The following is a 27,239-nucleotide window of genomic DNA, read 5'->3' as shown; positions in this document are numbered from 1 at the left end:
CTGACTGAGGGTGCATGGAGACGGGCGTTCGTTTAATTTAATTTCACTTTTGTCTCTTCCTGCCCTAAGCCGTAATGGGATACATTTAGCCAGCAGCTGAACATATTAAACTGCCTTATTCTGGTCCACCTAACCCAGAATTGTCTATTGTGATGGGTCCCCAGGTATTCGGGCAGAGATCTCTCTGCTACCTGAGGCTCTTTTAACTGGAAAGGGTACGGATTGATCCTGAGACCATCTGCACGCAAAGGGTTTACTTTGTTATTGAACTACGATCCTTCTCCATAAAGCAAGGAGTGCCATGAGCATGTACAGAATGCATTTCCCTCCTAGTGCTATTTTTTGGTTTAAACAAACAAACGAAAAATTAGGTGCCCTATGATAAAAGTGTCATGGGTGCCAGCACAAAATGGCTGCCATGGGCTGGTGGGGAAAGAGATACAGATGCTTTGTACCAGTGAGTAGAGTCAGTGTGGCACAGTGGTTAGAATGTCGAACTAGGAGCTGGGAGACCAGGGTTCAAATCTACACTATGCCCATGAAGTGGGTGACCTTGGGCCAGTCACTCAGTCCAACCGACCCACAACAGGGTTGTTGTGAAGACAAAATGGGAAGGAAGAGAACTGTGCATGCCACTTTGAGCTCTTGAAATAGGCACTGCTTCTGCCTATTACTGAGTCACTATAACCAATTCCTAGAATTAAGATGGGGACAGTTTTCCCAGCCAGAAAATGTGGATAGCAGGCAGACTTGAGCCTTGGCAGCCCAGCACTAAGCACTGCCACATTCTGCACACCAAATGACTCTAAGATAATATTCGATTCTACAGTATGCATAGCATAGTTGTTGATCCATCCATCTTCCCTGCGCTCTGTCTTATATTGCAGTCTGAAATATCTGATGCTTTTTTTTCTGAGGTCAGGTTCTGTATTTGCAAAAGTAAAAACCCAACTTAGAAGAAAGCAGGTGTTGTATCCCTAGAAGCTGCAACAAAGCTTTGTGTTGATTTAGGCAGGAAAGCTGCATTTAAAAAAAAATAAAAGGAAGGAAGGAAGCTAAGCTTTACTAACATCAATTAATCTTCACAAGGTCACAGTTTACATAATTTTAATTAACTTCCATTGAGCGTTGATGCTCACTTTCCAAATGGAAATATGTTCATTAAAACACTTATTAAATAGATTTGCAGCAATGCTGTGAGAGAATGCTAAGCAGAGAACAGTTTGAATAATTTCTTGAAGCATTCTGGATGACTGACAGAACATTGGCACTTCATGTTTTCGGACTCATGCTGGAGAACTTCTCACCGGATGGTGCTGCAAATACTTTCCATTTACCAAAAGGAAAGAGAGAAACAAACAGGGTTTGAAATGTGTTGGGACCATCGTGTTATGTCATAAATTCAGGTGCTTGTATCAGATTGAACACAGCTTCCCTTTCCAAGTGCTATTTTCTTCTAGAAAAAGAGGTGACAGACTCACCATGAACAACTCCCGTGTTCTCTTAGAATGACAATGGCACCCACCTAAGAGATACTGGAACTGAGTTCTGGTGAGTTCCGGCTGAAAAAAAGCCATTTGTCATCTCTCTCTCTCTCTCTCTCTCTCTCTCTCTCACACACACACACACACACACCCTCTCTCTACATATACAGTGGTGCCTCAGGTTAAGTACCTAATTCGTTCCAGAGGTCCGTTCTTAACCTGAAACTGTTCTTAACCTGAAGCACCACTTTAGCTAATGGGGCCTCCTGCACGATTTCTGTTCTCATCCTGAAGCAAAGTTCTTAACCCAAGGTACTATTTCTGGGTTAGTGGAGTCTGTAACCTGAAGCGTATGTAAACTGAAGCGTATGCAACCTGAGGTACCACTGTATACCTTTTCTCAGAGGGCCTTTATAAATGTTGAGCTGACAGCATATTGAGTTTCATTAAATTTAAAAATTAAGACTGAACTGAAATAGTGGTAACACAGGTCCCAGGCATAAATATTGTTGATTGAAAAGTTAAAAGTCTGCAACAGAGGATCAACTGTGTAGGGGAGAGAGAGAGAGACCTATATGGAAGTAGCTTAGTATTTAACCCATATGGAAGTAGCTTGGTATTTATGTTAAAATGTTATTAAAATGCTATATCCTACCCTAAGTAGAAATAAAAGTTTGGATCCTGATTCACACTTCAGGAAATAACCTGCCTCATAGGTGATTCATAGGCTGCCCAATTTGGGTTAGGGTTGTTTATTTGTCATGTCCCCACCCCCTGTTCACTACTGGAAAAATTAAAATGGCTATAGCTTTCTTTTGACAAAAGTGGATAAACTTTGCAGACATGGGAGTCCACCCAGAGTTGAAAGAACTGAAAGGAAGAATGTAAGCATTCCATAAACATTTCAGCTGAGAGCATTCGATAAACTGAGTGCCATAGTCAAGAAGACCCTTCCACTAGTCCCATCTTCATATATATAAGAAAAGGTTGGCAGGTTCCTAGGTCACAAAACATGGAGGGCTTTAAAGGTATGCACCAGCCCTTTGAACTGTGCTCAGAAATGTCCAGATTCTTCAAGGCTGGTGAGATATGTTCCTTAGGGATGACCCCAGTTGGCAGTCTAGCAGCTGTATTCTCTGAACTCACTGAATTCTTTAGGGGCTACACATGTAACATGGCAGCTTCAGAACACTGCAGATAAATAGTGCTGGTGCTGGTATGAATATACTGAACAGAGCATCACTGGTTATCCTGTGTTTTCCACATACAACTCAAGGTGCTTGTTTTGATCCTTCAAAACCCTAAATGACTTGGGTCCAGCAGTGGCAGAGCGTCCTGGGGGGGGCAATGTCACCCTCCTCAGGGATGACACCCGGGGCGACCCACACCCAGCACACCCCCCTTCCACCACCAGTGGGGTCCAGGATACCTGAAGCACTACCTCCTTCTGTCATATAAACTCACCCAAGCTTTAGGATCTACTTCTTCAGAGGTTAAACACATGGGGCACAGGTAGAAGGGTCTTTTCAGTGGTGGCACCCTGTTTCAGGACCTCCCAACCAAGCTGACTGTGGGACAGCAACATTACTGTCTTTTAGGTACCTTCCAAAGCTTTAAATAAGTTATCTGCATTTCTGCTGCTTTTATCAAAACCTTGGACTGTTTGTTGTATTGATTCCAGCTGCCATGTATGTTCTTGCATGCAGATTATTTTTTAAGGTAGCCTTTTTTATTGTAAGCCACACTGGATTCATTTAAACAGAAAAAGAGGCATATAAATATGAATAATACAAACAAGCAAATAGACACCATGCACCCTAAAGAGAGATGCTCTGTTCCAGGAAGATGAAAAAACAGAGACATCACCTTGCCAACAAAGGTCCATATAGTTAAAGATATGGTTTTCCCAGTAGTGATGTATGGAAGTGAGAGCTGGACCATAAAGAAGGCTGATCGCCGAAGAATTGATGCTTTTGAATTATGGTGCTGGAGGAGACTCTTGAGAGTCCCATGGACTGCAAGAAGATCAAACCTATCCATTCTTAAGGAAATCAGCCCTGAGTGCTCACTGGAAGGACAGATCCTGAAGCTGAGGCTCCAATACTTTGGCCACCTCATGAGAAGAGAAGACTCCCTGGAAAAGACCCTGATGTTGGGAAAGATGGAGGGCACAAGGAGAAGGGGACGACAGAGGACGAGATGGTTGGACAGTGTTCTCGAAGCTACCAGCATGAGTTTGACCAAACTGTGGGAGGCAGCGGAAGACAGGAGTGCCTGGCGTGCTCTGGTCCATGGGGTCACGAAGAGTCGGACATGACTAAATGACTAAACAGCAACAACAACATGCATCTGAGGCAGATTCAGTACCGAGATGTTCATGAAGTGCCTACTGAAACTGAAGCTGCTGTACGATAAAGGATGGGGATTTGCATCAGCACCAGGAACCATAACCTGCAAGCCACAAAATGCACAGGGAGAGATGGTTTAGGAGAGGAGGCTCTTTGGTGCTGCATTTGGCTGAAGACACCCAATTGCTCCCCACCCTCCCATATGGCCACACACAGCCCACAGCTACCTGCCTCAAATAGTGCCAGAGCTACGTATCTAAGGGCTACACACTGGAGCAGATGGGAATGTTCCTGGTCTCCTCTGGAAAGCTACAGCATTTTTGGCTTGCCCCAGGTAAGGAGGATGCGAAGAGGGAGCCAGCAGGAGGCCTCCGAGTGGGAGTGAGCTGTTCAGAGAGTGAAATGTTAAAACCGCAACTTGAAAATTGATCTTTGCAGTGCACCCTGAAAAGCAGGCAATGTTCCCATTGCCTAGCTACCCAGCTGTCGCTACACCCACATGTTTTTCTTTCAACTCACGGCCCCCCTCTCATTAAAGGGCCAACAAGAAACCCATTTTATTTGCCGCACTTTGGCAACGCACACACACACACAGGCAGAGAGAGGGAGCAACTCCGTAGACCCCCTTTTTACAGCATCCAGGGATGCAAAGTGCAAACCACTTCATGTAAGTGACAGAGGTATGGTCTGCAGTGTCAAGAAACGTCCCTGGCCTTCAGCAACATGATCTTGTGTCTCTCCCCTTGCAATCCATTTGAAGCTGGATTATAACACCAGCAAACACCCACCCATCAGTGAGAGCATGTAGGTTTATGCATTACATTAACTGAGACCGTGCAGCCACAGAATCCTATTTCTTTATGTAAACACAGGAAATTATCGTTTGTGTTTCCATTTTCCACGTACATTTTTTTGCATTGTAATAATTGTATGCATTTTCTCCCCACCCCCAATTGTTACCAGGCTGCTACCAAAGCATCTGACAACCAGTTAATTGTTGGGTGCTTATAAAGCGCTGCAGAAGGGGCTTTCCAGGCACTGCCACTTGGTGGTACATGGAAAAGCTCTTTCAGCCAAGCCCTGCCTTTACCTGCCCCTCACCTGGCATGCCAAGAGTTAAGTCCATAGCAAATGCATTATGGAAAGAGTTATTTTCTGTAAAAGCACCACTGCATTTCCAAACCAAGTCAAGTTAGTGGTGCCTCTAATACATAAATATATTTAACGCTTGTAAAGGTAAAGGGACCCCTGACAGTTAAGTCCAGTTGCAAATGACTCTGGGGTTGCGGCGCTCATCTCGCTTTACTGGCCGAGGGAGCCGGTGTTTGTCCACAGACAGCTTCCGGGTCATGTGGCCAGCATGACTAAGCCGCTTCTGGCAAACCAGAGCAGCGCACGGAAACGCTGTTTACCTTCCCGCTGGATCGGTACCTATTTATCTACTTGCACTTTGATGTCGTTTCAAACAGCTAAGTTGACAGGAGCTGGGACCGAACAACGGGAGCTCACCCCATCGCGGGGATTTGAACAGCCAACCTTCTGATTGGCAAGCCCTAAAATGAAGGTAAGTATGTTAGAAATGTGCTGCTTGATTAGCCTTTCCCAGCTACAGTGGTACCTCAGGTTAAGGACTTAATTCATTCCAGAAGTCCATTCTTAACCTGAAACTGTTCTTAATCTGAGGTACCACTTTAGATAATGGGGCCTCCCGCTGTCGCTGCATGATTTCTGTTTTCATCCTGAAGCAAAGTTCTTAACCCTTGGTACTATTTCTGGGTTAGCAGAGTCTGTAACCTGAAGCGTCTGTAACCTGAAGCATCTGTAACCCGAGGTACCACTGTATTGCTGCGAAAGATAATATGGCCAAATAGATAAAAGCACAGCTATGTGTTTGTGATTATACTGTGTCTGTGATTCACTGCGAACAGACTATCCATAATTTGCCAGGTTAAAAAGATGGCAACCCTTCATGAGGTCAAATCTAAGTGAGCGATGGACTGGTACAATGACAATAGCCAATGTGATGAATTTTAATTCTCTGTGTGCCGGAGTATTTGGATCATTCACTTATAATGACATCACTGGTGTTTCATGGGGCTGCAGTAGCTCAACTGACTTTTTAAACCCCACACTTTATCGTAATATCCTCAGACAGGTACAAAAAAAAAATCAATGGTGAGGGACCTACATCTATCACAACTTCCAAAAAAAAAAAAACCCCTCTGCTAATACCAGGGCAAGGGAGGCTACTCTAATTGCCTGGCTTCCTGCCGTAGCTTACATCCACCTGAAGCCGTACGGTGACATTAAAATAGATTTTCAGCCCTTTACTCAATGCATCATCCGCGGCTAAGAAAATAAATCAACCCTTCAACTGGGTGTTGTTAAGTGACAACCGAGGCGATCTCACAGAGGGGTCAGCTCCACAGAAAGTGATCACTCCCCCTCCTCTCCGTTTTAAGGATCCCCAGGGCCTGACTCACAGGAGCCAGCGTGCCAGAAATCACAGTCCAACCATTTTCTACTGAGTAGGATGCCAACATAGCACCTACAGACAGCCTTCTGTGCAAAATAAAGAAGGAAATATAAAATATTGTTGCATGCCAGCCCAGTCTCTGAGCAGTGTGAGATTCCAGTGGTTCCGGGCGCTTACCCATGGTTCGTGTTTCCTATTGGGAATGAGGCACAGCAGAGACCGTGGTGTCTTTATGATATATGGTTTATTTTCACATATACACAACCCGAGCCTCTGTTGAGGGGTTCATGGCATCAACTCCCCCAAAGGGTCTTGCTTCTCCCATAGCAACAACCCTGGTTTCAGACAGACATCAGACATTGCACTCTAACATTGCTCTCCCCCTCCAGCTTGCGACTTTCCTTCTCTGTGACATCACTCCTCCCCTCTCAACTCTAAACTGTGGCTTGATCGGTTGTCTCCCAACGAGACATCCCCCTTTGATGCTTTGTTATGCTACCTCCAACCCAAGGAAAACTATACAACCTTTAGAAGACATTTGAAGTCACCCCTGTATAGGGAAGTTAATAATAATAATAATAATAATAATAATAATAATAATAATAATTTATTATATTTTTATATAGGTTGGAAGCTGCCCAGAGTGTCTGGGGCATAAATAATATGGATGGGGTATAAATAATAAAATATTATAACAACAACAACAACTATTATTGTTATTATTATTGAATAGGACATCCTTATTTTCACCAGAGAAATGTTGGAGGATATGCTCTGTCTCTTTCCACAACAGCATACAGCTACTTATTCTTGGGTCTTTCACCCCTCCTGCTCCTTTGTACAGTATCTGCAGCCTAGGGCACTCCCGTGCTCAGGGCATATTGTGAGACTCTGGTTCAAATTCCCATTTCAGCCATGAAGCTTACCAGGTGACCTTGGGCCAGTTGCTATCTCTCAGCCCATCCTACCTCACAAGGCTGTTGTGATGGAGGGAAATGGGAAAAACCATGTGTACCATAGTCCCACCTCCTTGGAGGAAAGGCAGGGTTAAGAGGCAGCAAGGAAATGAAACAAAACGAAAGAAAACGCTCCATTTGTGTATCAATGGCACTAAAAGAAAACAAGTGCTATCAACAAGAGAACATGGAAAAAGTATATTAGAAATATATTTCTCAGCTGATACATTGAGGAATATGGAAGCAGCATTCCTACTAATCAGCTGAGATAATGCTTTGGGGACTCCAAGACATTGCGGGATTTTGAAGAAAGTGCTTTGAGTGCCTCTGGTAATACATTATGATGAATAGTTAATAACTGGGCACTTATAATAAATGGAAATACACTCTTCAGGACAAAGTGTTCCATTGGCTGGAAAGAATTCATTCTTCTTATTTTGCCGTTTTCCCAAACTCAGAGCTCTGTTTTACCCCCACTGAAGTATCACATGATATACAGGAGGTGCTGTGGGGATGCGGGTTCTGTTGAGGAGCCAACCTGAAAGCAAATTCGCAGATGTAACATCTCCTTTGTTCATTAGACGAAGGGATGAAGTTGGTCTTCCATTGTCCTGTCAGATGCAACGGGCTTCATTTCCCCTTTCAACTATCCCCCCCCCCCAGTGAAGCTGAAGGATTTTGGCTGGGCCACTGATGTGTTTTCCAGTTCCTGGACTAAGGCTCAGATTGGAACACAATTCTCCATCAGGGCTTGCAATTCTCCAAATTTCACGATATGGTTCTCAGCTCAGAAAATGTATCAAAACTGTATGCAGAAGTGTGTACAATAAAGTATATTTTGGGGTAAAAGACATATAAGAATACACAGTTGGGGATAAAATGCATTCAAAAGTGCGTCTTTTGTGAAATAACAAAAACCATGTGAATTTTCATGCAGTAAATGTACAGCACACACTGTAGAACATATCCTTTTCTACTGTCCATTGTAAAACCAGCTACGCAAAAGTAGGGTATCACCTTTTCTGGGTAGTCTACCACCACGGCACAATGAAAATATCAGATTCTATCTGTCTGACATTAACCTGGAAGTAACTGCAAAGGTGGCTGTGTTTTTGTCAATAGTATCTCTTAAAGTGGTGAATGGTGCTATTTAGTGGAAAGAAACTCCAATGAAAATCCTCGTCATTATATGTTTTGCATGGCTGTTTATTTGTATATATTTTAAATTTTTTATATATGGGTCTTTTTTGATGTTTTATGATGGCTTATATTTATAATGCCTAATAAAGGTTTGGCGAAGTGAGTAAGCGAAATAAGTACAGCATGTGTGTGGATGGACAGACAGACAGGCAGATACAGTTATAGATATATTGCAGATTAAGATGGAAAAGGAGTGGAATGGGTCCACCATATGCAAAAACTGATAGTGACTGGAAATCAGCTGGTTCTGCCATTTCTATTCTCCTTGTCCTCTACCAAACCCCACAGCACATTGCTCCCTTAAGGAACACGAGTGGCTCCATTTTGTTGAGGATTTTTTCAAAAAAGAAAAAATAACAATCTGTTAGTAGTAAAGTGTCTTACAGTCTTAATTAAATGATACTTCTCAGTGTCATTCTGTGCCCGGTGAGCAAATGTGGTCCATTTCTCACCGTGTTAGTCCATTGCTGCAAAACGACAAAGGAGCCATGTGCCACTTTTATAGACCAGCACATTTATTGTGGCATGAGCTGTTGTGGACTGCAGCACACTTCGTAAGATGCATGAAGGGCAATTGGTGTGTGGGTGTGGGTCGGTGTGTCGGTGTGTGTGTGTGCGTGCATCTACGTTACATGTGTATAAAGGGGAAATGTAATAGTTGGAGTTAAATGACAGTGTAAAGGTAAAGGGACCCCTGACCATTAGGTCCAGTCATGACCGACTCTGGGGTTGCGGCGCTCATCTCACTTTATTGACCGAGGGAGCCGGCGTACAGCTTCTGGGTCATGTGGCCAGCTTGACTAAGCTGCTTCTGGTGAACCAGAGCAGTGCACAGAAATGCCGTTTCCCTTCCTGCTGGAGTGATACCTATTTATCTACTTGCACTTTGACCTGCTTTCGAACTGCTAGGTTGGCAGGAGCAGTGACCGAGCAATGGGAGCTCACCCCGTCGCGGGGATTCAAACTGCTGACCTTCAGATCGGCAAGTCCTAGGCTCTGTGGTTTAACCCACAGCGCCACCCACATCCCAATTAAAGCTTAGATGTATGCAAAATAAGAACGGTTATCCAGGTAACCCTTGAAAAAATGTTACAGGTGTCTGTTAATCAGCCAGAGTAAGGGGCAGCAAAGATTATTTTTGTGAAAACAAGGCAAACTGAGATTCAAATGGGAAAGGAAAGAGAAACCAAAATTGGCAACTGTACACCTCGTATGAAACAAAAAATGGCTGTCCGCAACTTTGGCACCCATAGTATCTGCTTCATGGTTTTGCTTCACTCTGAAGAAAGTCCAAGATTGGAAACCGTGAGGTTGCGCGAAAGCTTCTTTTGTGCAAGTAAGCCGAGAAGATGAATTTCAGCATCATAAAGCAACTGGAGGTTCCAGTTCTAACTGAGCAACTTGGACAGCTGGAATTTCAGTTCAGGATCTGCTTGCCATGTCAGCAGACTTTTCCAGGGCACCAAAGACTGTTCACATGTTTCCAGCAGGGCCACTGGAAGGGTATGGGATGGCAGCAGCTCCCTCCTGGCAGCCCTGCATTCTCCAGGATGGGGTAGGGTGGGGTGGCAATGAGGTTGAGAGAGGTTGACAGATTCGTAGTTCTCCTGACCTTGCCCTGCTCTGCCCCAGCAAATGCAGTGCCACTGTCACTGGGAGGTCATTGCTGCCATGCCACCCTCACTGCTGCATATTTCTCTCATTGCACATACATAGCTTTGTAGTATTGCAACCCGGGGCACTTTAAAGATTAACCCAGAGCTGTTTTTAATAAGTTAGCAAGATGCCTTTTTTGTAAAATGGCCGCACCCGACTTCCATGACTCTTCTCCTGAAAATGAAGAGGACAAGTTCTCTGTGACTTTTCTTTAACCTGAAATGTTCAGCCTGTTAACTGATGGCAGTTAAGGGAGCAACTGAACTGGAGATCAGTTTGCCTAACCGTCCCTCCTAAGAGCTGCCTCAAGCTGCTCAGAGCCAGCCCCGAAGAAGCTGTAGTGGAGCTCTGAAGAATGACACCAAAGGGCATTGTAAATGTTCGTGAATGATGGGACGTTTATTGCCAAAGGAATTACAAGAGAATAAAGGACGCTGCTCCTAAGTATCTCGATGACAACTTGTAGCCTCTCTCACTTAGTGATCTAAGCTGCAGGTATTTGGGGGGAGGGGTGTCTCATAATTCACTCTGGCAAATTTCTGCAAGCGCACAAAAAATTGCAACCGTTTACTGCCAACGGTTTGCTTCAAATTAACTGTTTCTCAGCACTACAGCGCCCGTTCTAAAAGTTTATTTACCAACTGACAAACCCTCCAGCTATATTGAGGATATCCTTATGTGTCTCTACAAACACACACACACACACACACACACACACACACACACACACACAAGCTGTTAGAGGTGGGATTATCATGGGGAACAAGCCAAAGTATAAAGAAACCAAGGACAAATTAAGAGGAAGAATATGCTGACATTTATTTCCTCTCTGACAGTTACTGCAACCTCAAATACTGTAGCTCTGGTTTTTCCTCTCCCTGGTATAGACACAGAATCAATACCTATAGCTCATTGCATGTTTTTGCTCATGGCAAAAAATCACACTTTGCAACTGGGCTGCACGCAAACCCGGGCTGCACTTGTGGCAATCTGGTTGCAGATTTTGTGTAACCTTCTTGAGACCAGAGTGAAAACTTACACAAATGCAGTAGTTTTCTCTATGGCTGTGCAACACGATCCAAAGCATATTTACTCAGAACTGAGTCCTAATGCAGTCAAGGAGACTGCCTCTCTAATCAATCTCAGGGTATGAATTTGAAGGCTAGGTAGCTCTGGGTCTGGTCAATGCCTGGATTGGAGATCTTCTTGGAACCACATGGCGAAAGAAAGGTTTGTTGTTGTTTTGGAATGTGCAAATTAGGTAGAATCATAGAATCACAGAATTGTAGAGTTGGAAGGGGTATCGAGGGTCATCTCGTCCAACCCCCTGCAATGCAGGAATCGCAGCTAAAGCATCCATGACAGATGGCCAGCCAACCTCCTCTTTAAAAACCTCCGAGGAAGGAGCGTCCACAATCTCCTGAGGGAGACCGCTCCACTGTCAAACAGTTCTTACTGCCAGGAAGTTTTCCCCGCACGTTTAGTCGGAATTTACTTTCTTGTAACTTGAAGCCATTGGTTTGAGTCCTACCCTCCAGGGAACGAGAAGACAAGCTTGTTCCCTCCTGCATGCCCTACCCCTTGAGATATTTGAAGATGGCTATCCTGCTTCCTCTCAGTCTCCTCTTTACCAAGCTAAACATCTCCTTCAACCGTTCCTCATAAGGCTTGGTTTCCAGACCCTTGATAGGTAGGTTCACATCTAAATGTGAACCAAATCAATTTCCCCCCACATCTCTACCCCAACTCTGTGTTTGCACAGAAAAACCACCAAGCGTATACAAGTGAACAGGCCATAATATTTGTCTGGAATGCCCCCATATTTTAAGCCAGTTAATACACTTCTCTCTCAGCATGTATATAATAATAATATAGAGCCATAATAATAATAATAATAATAATAATAATAATAATAATAATAGCTCCTCCACATGCAGCTGCTGGGTGACCTTGGGCTAGTCACACTTCTTTGAAGTCTCTCAGCCCCACTCACCTCACAGAGTGTTTGTTGTGGGGGAGGAAGGGAAAGGAGAATATTAGCCGCTTTGAGACTCCTTAGGGTAGTGATAAAGCGGGATATCAAATCCAAACTAATAATAATAATAATAATAATAATAATAATAATAATAATAATTTATTTGTACCCGGCCCATCTGACTGGGCTTCCCCAGCCACTCTGGGCAGCTTCCAACAAAGATTAAAAATACATTAAAATGTCACACATTAAAAATTTCCCTGAACAGGGCTGCCTTTAGAAGTCTTCTAAATGTCAGTTAGTTGTTTATCTCTTTGACATCTGATGGGAGGGTGTTCCACAGGGCAGGCTCCACTACCGAAAAGGTCCTTTGCCTGGTTCCCTGTAGCTTTGCTTCTCGCAGTGAGGGAACTGCCAGAAGGCCCTCAGCGCTGGACCTCAGTGTTCGGGCAGAACGATGGGGGTGGAGACGCTCCTTCAGGTATACTGGACCGAGGCCTTTTAGGGCTGTAAAGGTCAACACCAACACTTTGAATTGTGCTTGGAAACGTATTGGGAGCCAATGTAGGTCTTTCAGGACTGGTGTTATATGGTCTCGGTGGCCGTTCCCAGTTACTAGTCTAGCTGCCGCATTCTGAATTAGTTGTAGTTTCCGGGTCACCTTCAAAGGTAGCCCCACGTAGAGCACATTGCAGTAGTCCAAGCGGGAGATAACCAGAGCATGCACCACTCCAGCGAGACAGTCCGCGGGCAGGTAGGGTCTGTATTTGTATTTAAGGATTGAGATATTTGAGGGGTATTTTCAGGCAAGCCTGACAAAGCCAATGATAGAAGGAAGGATCGCTTTAAAAACTGAAATCAAAGTGAAAACATTTCTTACAGCAAGTATATTGAGGGGCAGAGTAGCACATCTATTATTAAAGAATTCTGATTGAAGTTTGGGGAAAATGAGTATAAAATGTGAAGAGGTACAAAGGAAATATTTATTCTCTTCCCCCAAATCCATATTTTTTCCCCCTCCCAATATTTATTTATTTATTTGTCTTTGACACTTACTGGATTCAGATATTTCAGCCTTTGATTAAGCACTGTCTGTTCCCCAGTTTCCTCTGGTAATCCCAGCAGCAAACTGAGTGGAGCAGTTCTGAAAATAACCAACAGGGGAAATATAGAAGTGAAATCCCCCCCCCCGGTTAATTAAGGGTTGGGGGTGCTGTACTGTGCAGATGTATTCATTTTATTGTAATTAAAAGAAAGAGAAAAGTGAAGTGCAATCAGGATGTACAAGGCATAAATTCTTATGTGTGTGCATAGCACGTGTTTGAGTACGCTGTATCTGTAGAATTTCTGCCTGTACATTCATCACAAGGGTCATCTAGTCCAACCCCCTGCAAAGTAGGAATTTCAGCTAAAGCATCCATGACAGACGGCCATCCAACCTCTGCTTAAAAACCTCCAAGGAAGGAAAGTCCACAACCTCCCAAGGGAGACCGTTCCACTGTTGAACAGCGCTTACTGTCAGAAAGTTTTTCTGCAATTGTTAGTCGGAATCTCCTTTCTTGTAACTTGAAGCCATTGGTTCGAGTCCTACCCTTTAGAGCAGGAGCAAACAAGCCTGTTCTCTCTTCCATGTAACAGCCCTTGAGACATTTGAAGATGGCTATCATATCTCCTCTCAGGCTCCTCTTTTCCAAGCTAAACATACCCAGCTCCTTCAACCATTCCTCCTAAGGCTTGGTTTCCAGACCCTTGATCATCTTGGTTGCCCTCCTCTGGACACGTTCCAGCTTGTCATCATCCTTCTTAAATTGTGGCACTCAGAACTGGACACAGTGTTCCAGGTGCGGTCTGACCAAGGCAGAATAGAGTGGTTCTATTACTTCCCTTGTTCTGGACACTTCTGTTGATGCAGCCTAGAATAGAATTAGCTTTTTTTGCTGCTGCATTGCTGCACTGTTGCATGTACAGTGAGTGGCTGGGCAGCATTCAGCTGTTCCCTGTTTATAAGCACATAGGGAGGCATGAAATGGGTGCATCGGTATGTTTAAAGCCCAGCAAATATTCACCTTTTCCTTCCAAGCCACAGCCACAGGGCAGACTTGTTTTCTTTAGGTTAAATGAGCTTTGCTTAGCTATATTTATTGGAACCCTCCAGCCCTAAACAGAAGTCAAGGGGAAGGAATGCTCACCTCTGTGTCACTCCTCTGAGGCAACCACCATTGCACTGAAAACAAGAGGCATTGCTTTACTGCCGAGTTAATGTTCCCATTCATCAGACCGCGGAATGCTGGATTATGCGGCCGTGTTGTTTATGGCTCACAAAGATGCCATCATTCACAAGGTGCCGTGTAAAAACAAGAGCTAGGCGCTTCTGCAGGGCAAGTAAGACAAGGGTTTTATGAATGGCAGGGCAGCCGGGATTCCTGTTTTACGATTTGCAGATTACCCGACTGTAGCGAGGACCCCGGGAAGACCTACACACAATTTCAGTCAAGGGTTCGGCACCTTCGTGCAGCGACAACATTAACTGAGCAAAGGTGAGCTCTTTGCAAAGGGTTTATTTTGTAAGAAAGAGAAATGCAGAGGAAGGATAGCTTTCCAAAGCTTTATTTTGTACAAAGCTTGCATGGGTGCCCATCAGTTTCAAAAACAGATTGTTGTTGTTGGCGGGCAGACCGATCAATCTGCTCTACTCCACCGAGGTCATGAGTGGGGGCCCTTTAGAATAGAATAAATAAAGGGAAGGCTGGACATTATGATTTTGCCCCCCCCCCCCCCGTGAGGCATATACAAGAAAAATATGACGCTGAAATGGGGTGGATTTTTCTATAATGATTTGTGAAGTTGACTCTAGGTTCCTGCTGGCTCCTGCTTTTGCAGCTTTCCTCCAAAATCCACATGTACTTTCATTTTAGCAAAATGCGCTCCACATGCTTACAAGGTACATCCAGATCTGAGAAGAGTGCTCTCATGATTACGCTCTGCTTCACTCAGGCAGCCTTTAGGTTCAACTGGGAGGTACAACCAAACCAGTGCTTCTTAACCAGTGGTACCAAGGTTGACAGCACAGCTCACATTGTTGGGCACTTGCCTAAGCCCACGCCCCCATTATGAGGCCAGCCACCAACCCCTGGGGCCTTCTGGTTCTCCTCCATGCTGCGCGGTGTGCGTGCATGAGGTGAGCATGTCACATGGTGCCAGCCTCCTCAATCATGGGGCAAGCCAGAACACCCCGGCTGACATTATCCAAATGAAAACACCACCACTTCCTTAAGTACGCCACACTTTCCTATGAAAGAGCTCATCTCCTATGAAAAAGGAAAGATTTTAATCCAAAAGATAGCCTGAAAAAGCAATATCTTCCATAGGGAGTACTAAATATACATAAAAGTCCATTTTTAATGTAGTATTGTGAAGTATTTAGCACCACCCATGTACCAAAGTATTTCTTCCCTAGCAAGCATCAGAAAGTGTTGGATTTCAGTGTAGCTATTCAGCTCCTTTTGATCAAGATACAGAATATCAGCTTTCTTCCTCATTATTACCAAGGTGTGCATCCATCCTGTAGGTCTGCCAGCCTAGAACTCCAAACGGTTGCACCTTCTTTCATCTTTGTCTGAAGTCTGCTTTCTACGGACATCCATTTGTTGTTGTTGTTGTTTAGTTGTGTCCAATTCTTCGTGACCCCATGGACCAGAGCACGCCAGGCACTCCTGTCTTCCACTGCCTCCCACAGTTTGATCAAACTCATGCTAGTAGCTTCGAGAACACTATCTGTAATGGTTCTAGGGGTTGCTCGTGCGTAAATCGGCGCCACCCCTGGCTGGGTTACCTGGGTGAACTCTTTCTGTCTGGACAGCCACTCACCCGTGGCTGTCTCAATCGCTGGCAGAATCCGTCAGTGGGCGTTTCTTGAACTTCTTCCAGCAAAGAAGCTCTTTGACGCCAAGTCTCCGCCTACTTTCCCTGCGCGGAAGCCTTCTGCGCAAGGAGGGTGTGGGCAGCGGAGGACCCGTGCTCTCCCCGCTGGTCTCCGGCGAGGAGTCATGGAGCCACCTCGCCGATTCCCCCATCTGCCCCCCTTCTCCACTGGTGCTACGCTGATTTCCTTCCCCAGAAGATGGGCTGCTTCTCTCCCTCCTGGGACGCTCTCCGTAATCCCTCTGGAGCCCTCCCTCTCCCTCTGGCTCCGATGGCAGTTCCCTGACACTATCCAACCATCTCAATCAGTCTTCTTTATGGTCCATGTTATGTACTGAGTTGAATAGGATCCAAACTGCAGCAGTCTGATTGGTCCTAGAACAATAGGATCCAAAAGGCAGCAGTCTGATTGGTCCTAGAACAATAGGATTCAGAATGCAGCAGTCTGATTGGTCCTAGAACAAGGCAGCAGTATGATTGGTTGGCAGGAACCACCCAATCATGCTCCAGATAGAAGTGAATCCACAACCTGATTGGCTCACAGTAGAATTCCGGAATTAGCCAATCATGTGCAGCCCATTGTGTAAATAATGTATATAAAGCAGATACTTTGAGGGGACATTCATTCATTCCTCCTCACCACTATGAGCTGAATAAAGAGCATGAAATCACTTTGCGACTCTGAGTATATTTCAGTCCAGCTCTCCCTTCCATACATCACTACTGGGAAAACCATAGCCTTTAACTATACGGACCTTTGCTGGCAAGGTGATGTCTCTGCTTTTTAAGATTCTGTCTAGGTCTGTGGGTTATACATTCCTTTAAATAAAATCCAAGTGTTTTCCTAGTTTTAAAAGGCCTTTTGGTGACTGTAACGTAGAGGAGATAAGATTGTGTGTTGCAAATATATAAAAGACGTTAAATACCGAAGGCTTTATGAAACAAAAAGCACTGGAAACAGATCCCCACTGGTAAGCAACCATTGTTGCTGGTGGAACATTTCAACATGTTGGAGAGGCTGCCCAAGGCGCCATGTCCTATTCCCTCCAAAGAGCTTCCTGACAATAAATCCTATTGTCACCTGTGATTTACTGATTGCATTTAGATCTCATCTTTCCTCCAGGGTTCAAGGTAGCCCCCTGCCCCCCCATTTCATCCTCACAACTCTGTGGGGTGAGGATGGTTAGGCTAAGAGATTGTGACGGGCCCAGGGTCTCCCAGAAAAGCTTCGTGGTTGAGTTGGCTCTTGAACCCTTGTCTCCTAGGTGCTTGTCCAAAATTCTACACTGCATCTGAATGCTGATTCACACCTCAGTTTTTCTCTGGATGCTTGGCAACTGTTCCCTCTTAAGTTAATGTTCCCTCTTAAGTGACCATCTCTGGTCCATTAACCGCCAGTCAGTGACAGACGCCAATGCACTGCACATTATTAGATTAGTGAACACATGGAAGTCTTTTTTATCATCTGAATATCTGCCTTTTTTAAACACACACACACACACACGTCCAACTGTGTGTATCAGAATCTCTATACGCCAAGCATCTCTATCTCCATTGCAGAATACTAAACATAAGCGTTTCAAAAGCCTGGGAATCCGATGCGGAACGGTGGTGTTTCTTAAACGGAATTTACAAATGCCCTATCCCTGCTTTGACGGCGTTCTTCAGCCAGGCTCAGGACTGCAGCAGCGAGAACAAAAAGCTCCCTTGCAGGAAATAAAATGCAACACACCAGAGGAAATGGGAGCAGCAGCTAAACTTAAAAAAAAAAGTGCAAAATACATAGGGGACACCGTTGCCATAGTAACCGGCATTACGGCTTGCTCCTGGTAATTAATGGAGGGGGTTTGCTATTACAGTAGTCTTGAAATTTCACTCCCCCCGCACTGCACTGCAGAATGCAGTATCATTTTCCCATTCATAAATATTTCATGACCACCGGCTGCTGTGTTTCATCATCACGGCTAACGCTCGGCCTAATCGCCCCTTGCAGGATTCATGTAGCCCTGTCAGGACAGAAGCAACTTTCCTCTCTTCCTTTCTCTTTCCTGCGCATCAGCAGGATTCATTGTTGTTGGTTTTTGGCAGGGGAAGGAGATCTCGTTGGCTATTAAGTTGCAGGTGTGTATTAAGGGTGGCTGTGGTCATATCAGGGCTGGTGCTGTGCTTAGGGTTGTGCTGGATGTTAGAAACTGTAATACTGGGCTATACAAGTCTATCCTTGTTGTATACGCAGCCCTGTTTAGGGAAGTTTTTAATGTTTGATGTTTTATCGTGTTTTTAATATTCTGTTGGCAGCCGCCAAGAGTGGCTGGGGAAACGCGGCCAGATGGGCAGGGTATTATTATTATTATTATTATTATTATTATTATTATTACTAAGTTTAATGTTAGTTTAATATTAGTTTAATGTATATGCTAGAGCAGGCAGTAGCAGGATCTGGCCCTAGGGCCCCAGCACCTGAAAAAAAGCAGTTTATGCATTCTTAAGCCTTACTGATTTCTATTCTATTCTATTCTATTCTATTCTGTTCTGTTCTGTTCTGTTCTGTTCTATATACAGTGGTACCTCAGGTTACATACGCTTCAGATTACATACGCTTCAGGTTACAGACTCCGCTAACCCAGAAATATTACCTCAGGTTAAGAACTTTGCTTCATGATGAGAACAGAAATTGTGCAGTGGTGTCGCAGCGGCAGCAGAAGGCCCCTTTAGCTAAAGTGGTGCTTCAGGTTAAGAACAGTTTCAGGTTAAGAACAGACCTTCAGAACGAATTAAGTTCTTAACCCGAGGTACCACTGTATTTTGGAAAGTTGTTTGTCTTGTCTCTCTGCTCTTTATAGATTCAGGTGCCTCTTGAGATATCATCAAGAGTTCCTGAGATGAAGGGGGCAGCTGTTTCATAGCCCTCAACTGTCCCAGGAGCACTGGGACCTCTCATTTTTTCGTGCCCGACAGAGCCCGACAGCCATTTTGGGTGCTGCAATCTTGCACTGGAAAAAGCACTTGCTCAGGGCTGCCATCTTGTGTGGCACCCAAAATGTGTATTTTTGGGCACTGTGTTCTCGTGCAAGAGCATGCCCCCCATAGGTTGCCCATTGTGATTTTTGGCCTGTACATGTTGAAGGGTATGTTGTTTTCAGGTCTGTATGGATACCAGGCACCAATTTGAATCCAGATGATGGACCAAAACATTCTATACTGCATTTGATTATTGATTGATTATTTAATTTCTATACTGCTTAATATATTAAAAATATCTCTGAGCAGGGAACAAAAAAGAAGCAACAAACTACTTAAACAAAATATTACAAAAACCGTTATATATAAAAATGTTGCATTAATACAAAGTTAATATATATAAATCAATCAATTTCAGCTCATTTTCCTTCTGGCACATCCTCCTTCTCAGCCTCTTGGGTTCTCACCCAAATGCCTCCACCAGTTCCTGAATTTGGAGAATGGGTTTTGGCCTGTGTTTGGATACTATTGGATGCCATTTTGAATTCAGATGGCACCAAGAGAGCAAATAATTTTTCTATATGATTTTACATTGTGTGTTTTTTTCTTTTGCTGTAACAATTTAATTTCTGACTTATTTACAGCGTTTCCCCCTCTGTGTGTAGATCCACCCCAAACCATTCCAAACTGCATTGGTTTGGACTCATCGTTGCCCAATTTGGTGTGACAGAAGAGTGGGTTTTGGCCTACATTTGGATGCAATCTGCCACCTAGTGACTAAACTTTATGGTGACACTATCCACAAACACACACACATTTGTAACACCTTTTAATTTTGGGGATTCAAATGCCTATAACCCTTGGAATGTCGAATATCCCGAATATTCTACAAACTGAGATTTGGGCAGCACACAGATTGCCATCCCATAGTTTTGCAGCACTGCCCTCATATACGCAAGATCAAGAGTTACTCCAACTGCTGCTCACATATCTTGATATTGATTTCTAGCCGCTCTAACATCCTAATAATTTCAACGAAGACTCTGTGATGGCAGCTTCAAATATATATATATTTAAAAACGGAGAATTTTAAAAAATAACTTGAAATATATAAAATAAACCAGTATTAAAACTTAAATGTTACTGATGCCATAAACCATGTTCTGCTCAGAAGACTGCAGATCTCTTCTGCCAGGACTCATGGGAGGAGATTTATTTCTGGCCTAAACAAAATAATATGTAAAGAAATTTAACAGCAAAATAATGGAACGTTGAAATATGCTGGCAGGGAGAGAAGCTGGGGGTGGGATATAGAGAGGCACAGTAGCATAGCATACAAATAATTGGATTCAAAATAATTGGATCTAGAATGGATACATGAGGTTTCATTTTATGGATCTAGAATGCACGAGGTTTCACTTTATCGCATGTAACTTAGATTAATTCCTCTGCATATCTCTGGTAGAATCTGACAACTGTTGCTAACAGAGACGTTGGCCCTAATCAACCTCAAGTTAGTTGCAACTTTGGTTTCAATGGGGATAGAATTACCTATGACTAAATTAAATCAGATTGGGGGCTTTCGACATTATTATATGTTCACTAACCTTGCCAAAAATGAATATAGCTTAAGGCTAAAAGAAAGGGAAGTCACATGTAATTGGTGTCATAGAATTTGGGAAGCGGCTGTGATATATAAATCAACTGGCCTTGTAACAGATGCTAAATGGGTACAGTGGTGGGAACCTATGCATACTTTTTCTGGGTTCAAAAACCCCATCCAGGAGGGATGTGCACAGGTAAACCCAGGCAGATTTTGGGGAAAGTGCTAATCACATCTCTTAGCTATGCAGTTGTCATACGTTGCATTCAGAAAGTTCAAATCTGGTGTATCTTTATCCTGCGACCTTAGAAACATCTTCAAATAGAAGAAGCCAGAGGCCTTTCTCTTGGGCATAGTCGGCCAATTGGTACCAAAGAAGGATAGAACTTTCTTTATGTATGCAACAACAGCAGCAAGAATACTTATTGCAAAGTATTGGAAGACACAAGAGCTACCCACCTTGGAAGAGTGGCAGATGAAAATGATGGACTATATGGAATTGGCGGAAATGACTGGCAGAATCCGAGACTTGGGAGAAGAGGTGGTGGAGGAAGACTGGAAGAAATTTAAAGACTATCTTCAGAAATATTGTAAAATTAATGAATGTTAAAATTATGTTTGGATTGGCAATAAGTGGTATTCAGCAACAAAAGTTAACAAGAATATGCAAAAATGAATTGATAAATGGATGAAAATATAGAGTTATAATATGCTATGATATAGAGTTAAGATAAATGAAAGAGGGTAAGGATTTGCTGAATTGATTATGTAAATGGGAATACAAAAAGGGGAGGTGTGAGGAGGTCAAGGAAACAAGCAAATGAGCTTAAAGATATCAAAAAATGGATTTGCTTTTTAATTTTTCCCTATCTATTTGCTTTTTGTATTTTATATTTTCTTTTTTTTTCTATGTATCTTTGTATTTTTTGTATTTTTCTTTTTCTTTGTTTTCTTTTCATTCTGTAAATCTCTGTTTTTTGTAAAACCCTAATAAATATCTTTTAAAAAAAAATAGAAACATCTTCAAATAATAGCACATTAGATTAACAATCTAAGATTAGCAGTTGCACTGAATGGGACACTGATATTGTTATGTGCCCAGAAGCAGAGCTGGGCCAAGACATCCCCCGAAATAATAATAATAATAATAATAATAATAATAATAATAATAATAATAATAATTATTATTATTATTATTTATTATTTATACCCCGCCCATTTGGGCGGCCCACTCTGGGCGGCTTCCAACAAGACACTAAAATACAATAACCTATTAAACATTAAAAGCTTCCCTAAACAGGGTTGCCTTCAGGTGTCTTCTAAAAGTTTGGTAGTTATTTTTCTCTTTGACATCTGGTGGGAGGGCACACACCAGGGAAGAAGGGGTGAGTGAAGATCTACATCAGGAATAAGGGTGGAATAAAGATCTACATCAGGATCTGCTGCCCCGGGGATTCTGCCACCTGAGAGTAGGGATAAAAGGTAAAGGGTAAAGGGACCCCTGACCATTAGGTCCAGTCGTGGCCGACTCTGGAGTTGCAGCGCTCATCTCGCTTTATTGGCCGAGGGAGCCGACGTACAGCTTCCAGGTCATGTGGCCAGCATGACTAAGCTGCTTCTGGCGAACCAGAGCAGCGCACGGAAACGCCGTTTACCTTCCCGCTGGAGTGGTACCTATTTATCTACTTGCACTTTGACCGCCGACCTTCTGATCGGCAAGTCCTAGGCTCTGTGGTTTAACCCACAGCGCCACCCACGTCCCGAGGGTAGGGATACCACCTTTGTAATAGGCAAAAGTTCTGTCAGCTTCATCATAGAGAGAAATGAGGAATTAGATGGGGAAGAGTCACAGCTCAGTGGTGGAGCTACCAGGTACAAAAGGCTTCCAGGTTCAATCCTGGCATCTCCAGGCAGAGGTGGCCCTAGGGTTTTTGGAAGCCCTTGCAGACAACCACAAAACCTGCAGACAATCAATCAGGTCATGTATCCACTGCAATGACTAGAGGAGGAATGACCGCTGGGAGCACAGAACGAAGGAACACCCTGGTACACTTGCATCAACACAACTGGATGCTTTCATCTGCCCCAGATGTCTCTCCTGTATCAGTCTCTACAACCACAGCAGGCACTGTAACTCTCCAGCGGTTTGACTTCCTCCCCAAAGGCAGAAGTTGTCTCCCGAGACAGATGGATGCCAACCAGAATGGGCAAGAGAATTGTTTGGAGCCCTTTGAAGCTATGAAAGTAAGCCAGGCCTAAAATTTCATGTAATTCTATACAGAAGGCTACAATGAAAGTATGGATAAATTTACCATAACACATTCGTTGTGGTCACTTTTTAAAATTACAACTGAAGTGTAAAATATGACCCTGCTAATATACGAGTAAAAGTCATAAACAAAAAAAGATGGTTGACACCATATTTGGTGCTCATATGTAAAAAGGAAGAAGCTTATCATATATTGTATGAGATCCTGCTAGGAGGGACATATGGTGAATTGGTGACACCCAGAACGTTGACAAATAAAGGTATAACCATTAATAAGAGTTAATTCTCTAGTACCTACTTAATGAAATGAACTTTTCTGAGCCTTCTTGAAAGCAAAGTCCTCAGTTAAATCACCTCAGTTAAATCCAAACCTCTCCCGCATTTCTGTTCAGCTGTAATCAGCGTTAATCCTACTGAGACATTTTTGCAACACAGAAGAACACAGGAAATATCTTTTCAATGTCAGCTTGAAAATGACCAGACTCACGAGACACAACAGCAACAGGTACAGTGGGAATAAAGTGAGTTCCTAGACATACATTGTAGTTCTTAATGGGCTTTTTCTTGAAGTTGATCATATAAACTAGAAAACCCTCTTGATCTCACTCAGCAACTCTTCTCTAATCCATGTCTCCCCTCAAAGATTTAACATCAAATACGAATTTAGACTTGTCCTTCAACTGCACCCTTTGCTGACATCTGTCATGGAGAGGAGCAACCCAACATCTCCTTTTCCGACTGTTTGCAATGACAGTAAGCAGCCAATGCAGGAGAGAAACACTTACCACATGCTCTCGTCCCTAAAACTCACTGCTGCTACACGTTAATCAGAAGAGAGGCAAAATGATGCAATCTGATGCATGTTTACTCAAGGTAGGTAAAGGTAAAGGGACCCCTGACCATTAGGTCCGGTCGTGACCGACTCTGGGGTTGCGGCGCTCATCTCGCTTTACTGGCCGAGGGAACCAGCATACAGCTTCCAGGTCATGTGGCCAGCATGGCTAAGCTGCTTCTGGCGAACCAGAGCAGCGCACGGAAACGCCGTTTACCTTCCTGCCAGAGCGGTACCTATTTATCTACTTGCACTCTGACGTGCTTTCGAACTGCTAGGTTGGCAGGAGCAGGGACCGAGCAACGGGAGCTCACCCCGTTGCGGGGATTCGAACCGCTAACCTTCTGATCGGCAAGCCCTAGGCTCTGTGGTTTAACCCACAGCACCACCCGCGTCCCTTTTACTCAAGGTAAGTCCTGCTATAATCAGGGGGATACACCCTCAAGCAATAGGATTACGGCCTGAATTTTTCTCTGGGCAAGGAATTTTGCATGGCGGTGGGCAGGATGTCATCCTTTCCCCTGGTGCAAGCAGATACAGTGGTACCTGTACATACTTAATTCGCTCCAGAGGTCCGTTCTTAACCTGAAACTGTTCTTAATCTGAGGTACCAATTTAGCTAATGGGGCTTCCCGCTGCCGCCGTGCCGCTGGCTCGCAATTTCTGTTCTCATCCTGAGGTAAAGTTCTTAACCCGAGGTACTACTTCTGGGTTAGCAGAGTCTGTAACCTGAAGTGTTTGTAACCTGAAGCGTTTGTAACCCGAGGTACCACTGTACTCTGTTCAGCAACAGAGTTACCTCCCAGTGCCACCTCCCACTTTTTCACTTTCTAGTCAGAGCCAGGGAAATAGGCTGGGGAAGAATATTTTCTACACTCTGCTGGAGATCCGTGAAACAATGCCTGTAAAATTGTGAATCTCTTCTCCTTTCCTGCCTTAGGGAAACAAAATGGCTGCCACCTCCACCTGTGTACTGCTGGTGTGGCTTGGCTTAAGTGGGGAAAGGCATGAAAAGACAAAGCAAGCTGAGACTGACTGACTATAAAGGAGGCAGGCAGGATTTTGTACAAGCTTTTGGTAGGCCCTAAAGTGTGGGCCCATGGGCTGTTGCCCAGTTTGCCTGCCCTCAAGACCACCAGGTAGGGCTGGGAGAAACCCTCGTCTGAAACTTTAGAGAGCTGATGCCAGTCAATATAGACCAGTGTTTCCCAAACTTGGGCCTCCAGCTGTTTTTGGCCTACAACTCCCATCATCCCTGACCACTGGCCTTGCTAGCTAGGGATGATGGGAGTTGTAGTCCAAAAACAGCTGGGGACCCAAGTTCGGGAAACATTGGAATAGACAATACTGGTCTATTTATTTCTATAAAAATATGTATAGACCGCCCTTTCACAAAACAGGGCTGATCTCAATGGACCAATGGTCTGGCTTGGAATAAAGCAGCTGCCTATATCGTCCCCAAAAATGAAAAGATCAGGTTTTTACATTCACTGTGTCTGACTTGATAAGCAGGCTTTGCCTTGTGGATCTCCGCCTGCTGCGTAGCTTCTGTCCATTTAAATGTGGTAATAACCCTCCTTGCAGTTGTTAATGGAACCCTTGCTCCAGCCCAGGATCAACCTTTTGTGACCTTTGGCTACAAAGCAGACTGGCACAAATCCAAGAGTAAGCCCCAAAGTTGACGTGCAAAGCTAGGCTACGGGGCACCTCTCACAGGCCCCTGAAATTCTCATTTCTTAAGCATCCAAGAAGCTACTATGACATACAGCTTTGAAATCTTTCAAGGGAAAGTGGTGGAGACGTTGTGTGACATATTAAGTACGTCGGCCCATTCCACCACCCCACGACCCACCATTTCCTACCCAATCCTAATACTCATCCCATGCACTCTGCTTTCTCAACAGGGCCCTTATGAAACACACAGGGGAGGGGGACCACCATTGGAAGGGATACTTCTCGATCAACAAGGGGGAAAACAGCGAGGCTTTGGAAAATGTCCAATGACAATCTCCCTGCCGCCCCCACGATGGATTTATAAGGAAATTATAGCCCTAAAACAAAAATGAGCTAAGGCTTGCACGTAGCACTAATTTTCTTTGCAACCAAACTAAGGGTTCTGAAATCTATTTCAGCTATTTCTATCATGCAGTCCAAGAGAAAATGTGTTTAAAGCAGTTGACCTGCTAAAGGTGAGGTGTTTCCTTGGTAACTGCTACAGATTACAAAACAGTCATTTGCTATGTGTGAAAGTGGCCTGCATTTAAGGCAGGGGCATCAGACTGAAATGGACTAGGCGGCTAAATCCCCCACCAAGCTGATGCCCGGGGGCTGCACCAAAACAATGCAAAACATTGTCCTAACTGGAATTAACCAACTTGCACGTCCACCTCAGGTTAGGTGCTGACACTGGAGAAATTAAAAACCACTTCTGCAGCTCTAGCAAGTTATCTAGTCTTCAACACTTACATAATGAACGGAGGCCTAATTACATGCACAGAATAGTTTGTAGTTACATCAGAGCATTTAAAAAAAAAAAGTTTAATCAAAGGTTTGTGCATGAAGAAAAAATTATATTAGGACAATGGCACACAAGGAAGGAAGGTTTAATCCTTTTGTCCCCAGTGGCAATCGTGACCAAAATCATCCTCCATGGGAGATTTCTTCGCACCACTAATTTCAGTGGTGGGGGTGGGGGTTCCTGTCAGGATCACAGCTCCTCACATGCTGTGTGAAGTGTAGGTGGGTTCCCAGGAGGCAAGACACAGTGATAACAGCAAGAACCTTTATTGAACCAACAGAACTGGACATCAGGGGCAAAGCAACTGCTTATATACATTTCTGGAGGCCTGGGCCACTCCCACTCCCAACGTGATTGGCTGTCTAAACTTCCAAGCTGCGAATCATGACTCAGAGTTTAAGGGCCAATGCCAGAGGCCCAAAACACAGGGGCTCAGAATCCTAGTCCAGACTCAAGCTCAGACAAACAAAAGACAACTGAACTGTGGTCCCAATGCAAATCCTTACCTCACCTCTATATTAAAGCAAGAGGGGAAAACTGGTGTGCTTTTAAATCACACTATTAATGCAATTTATGCTTATGCCTTATGGAAACAACCAAAAACGATGAAATGACAACAGACAAAGCAACTGCTTTCCAAGCAACAAAAATGAAATGGTATTTGAGATGCAGAAATTAAGGGCAGCACTGGAGAGTTCCTCTGGCGCACAGAGCTGGTGTGGTTCCCTGGACTGCTGGAACCCAGAAAACTTCCCTATTCTAAATCAGATTAAGATTGAGCAAAATATTTAAATCCAAGAAATTTGTGATCCCTGCTGTGTGTTTTAGAATCGCTGGATCCCAGCAACTTTTGAAATATCTCAGACCACAGTATCACTACAGGAATTGGTCTTTAGCCACAATATATTGCTTCCTTCTTTCTTCGTGGCACTAATCTATTCTGTTGCCACGGCAACCAACAGAAGTTCAGGTACCAGTTTCCCAAATAACTCCTTTTGCACTGAAGAGTGTCAGCTATGGTGGTCTTGGGTAGTTTTTTG

The 27,239-nt window shown here is 43.9% G+C and overlaps 1 protein-coding gene and 1 long non-coding RNA gene across 2 annotated transcripts in view; one reads left to right on the top strand and one right to left on the bottom strand.

Moving 5' to 3' along the window:
• Window positions 1-27,239, top strand: part of F13A1 (coagulation factor XIII A chain) — a 217,369-nt gene that overhangs the window by 174,689 nt on the left and 15,441 nt on the right. The window lies entirely within an intron of this gene.
• On the bottom strand, window positions 1,091-2,608 carry LOC310766930. Its single transcript, XR_014550535.1, has 2 exons — window positions 2,521-2,608; window positions 1,091-1,325 (listed from the first exon to the last, which is right to left on the bottom strand). It is a non-coding gene; the product is annotated as an uncharacterized lncRNA (long non-coding RNA).

This window comes from Podarcis filfolensis (genome assembly GCF_964270895.1).
Source record: "Podarcis filfolensis genome assembly, chromosome: 7".
NCBI classification, from domain to species: Eukaryota; Metazoa; Chordata; class Lepidosauria; order Squamata; family Lacertidae; genus Podarcis; species Podarcis filfolensis.
Note: the sequence above shows the minus strand (reverse complement) of the source record. Positions and strands in the feature narration are given on the sequence as shown.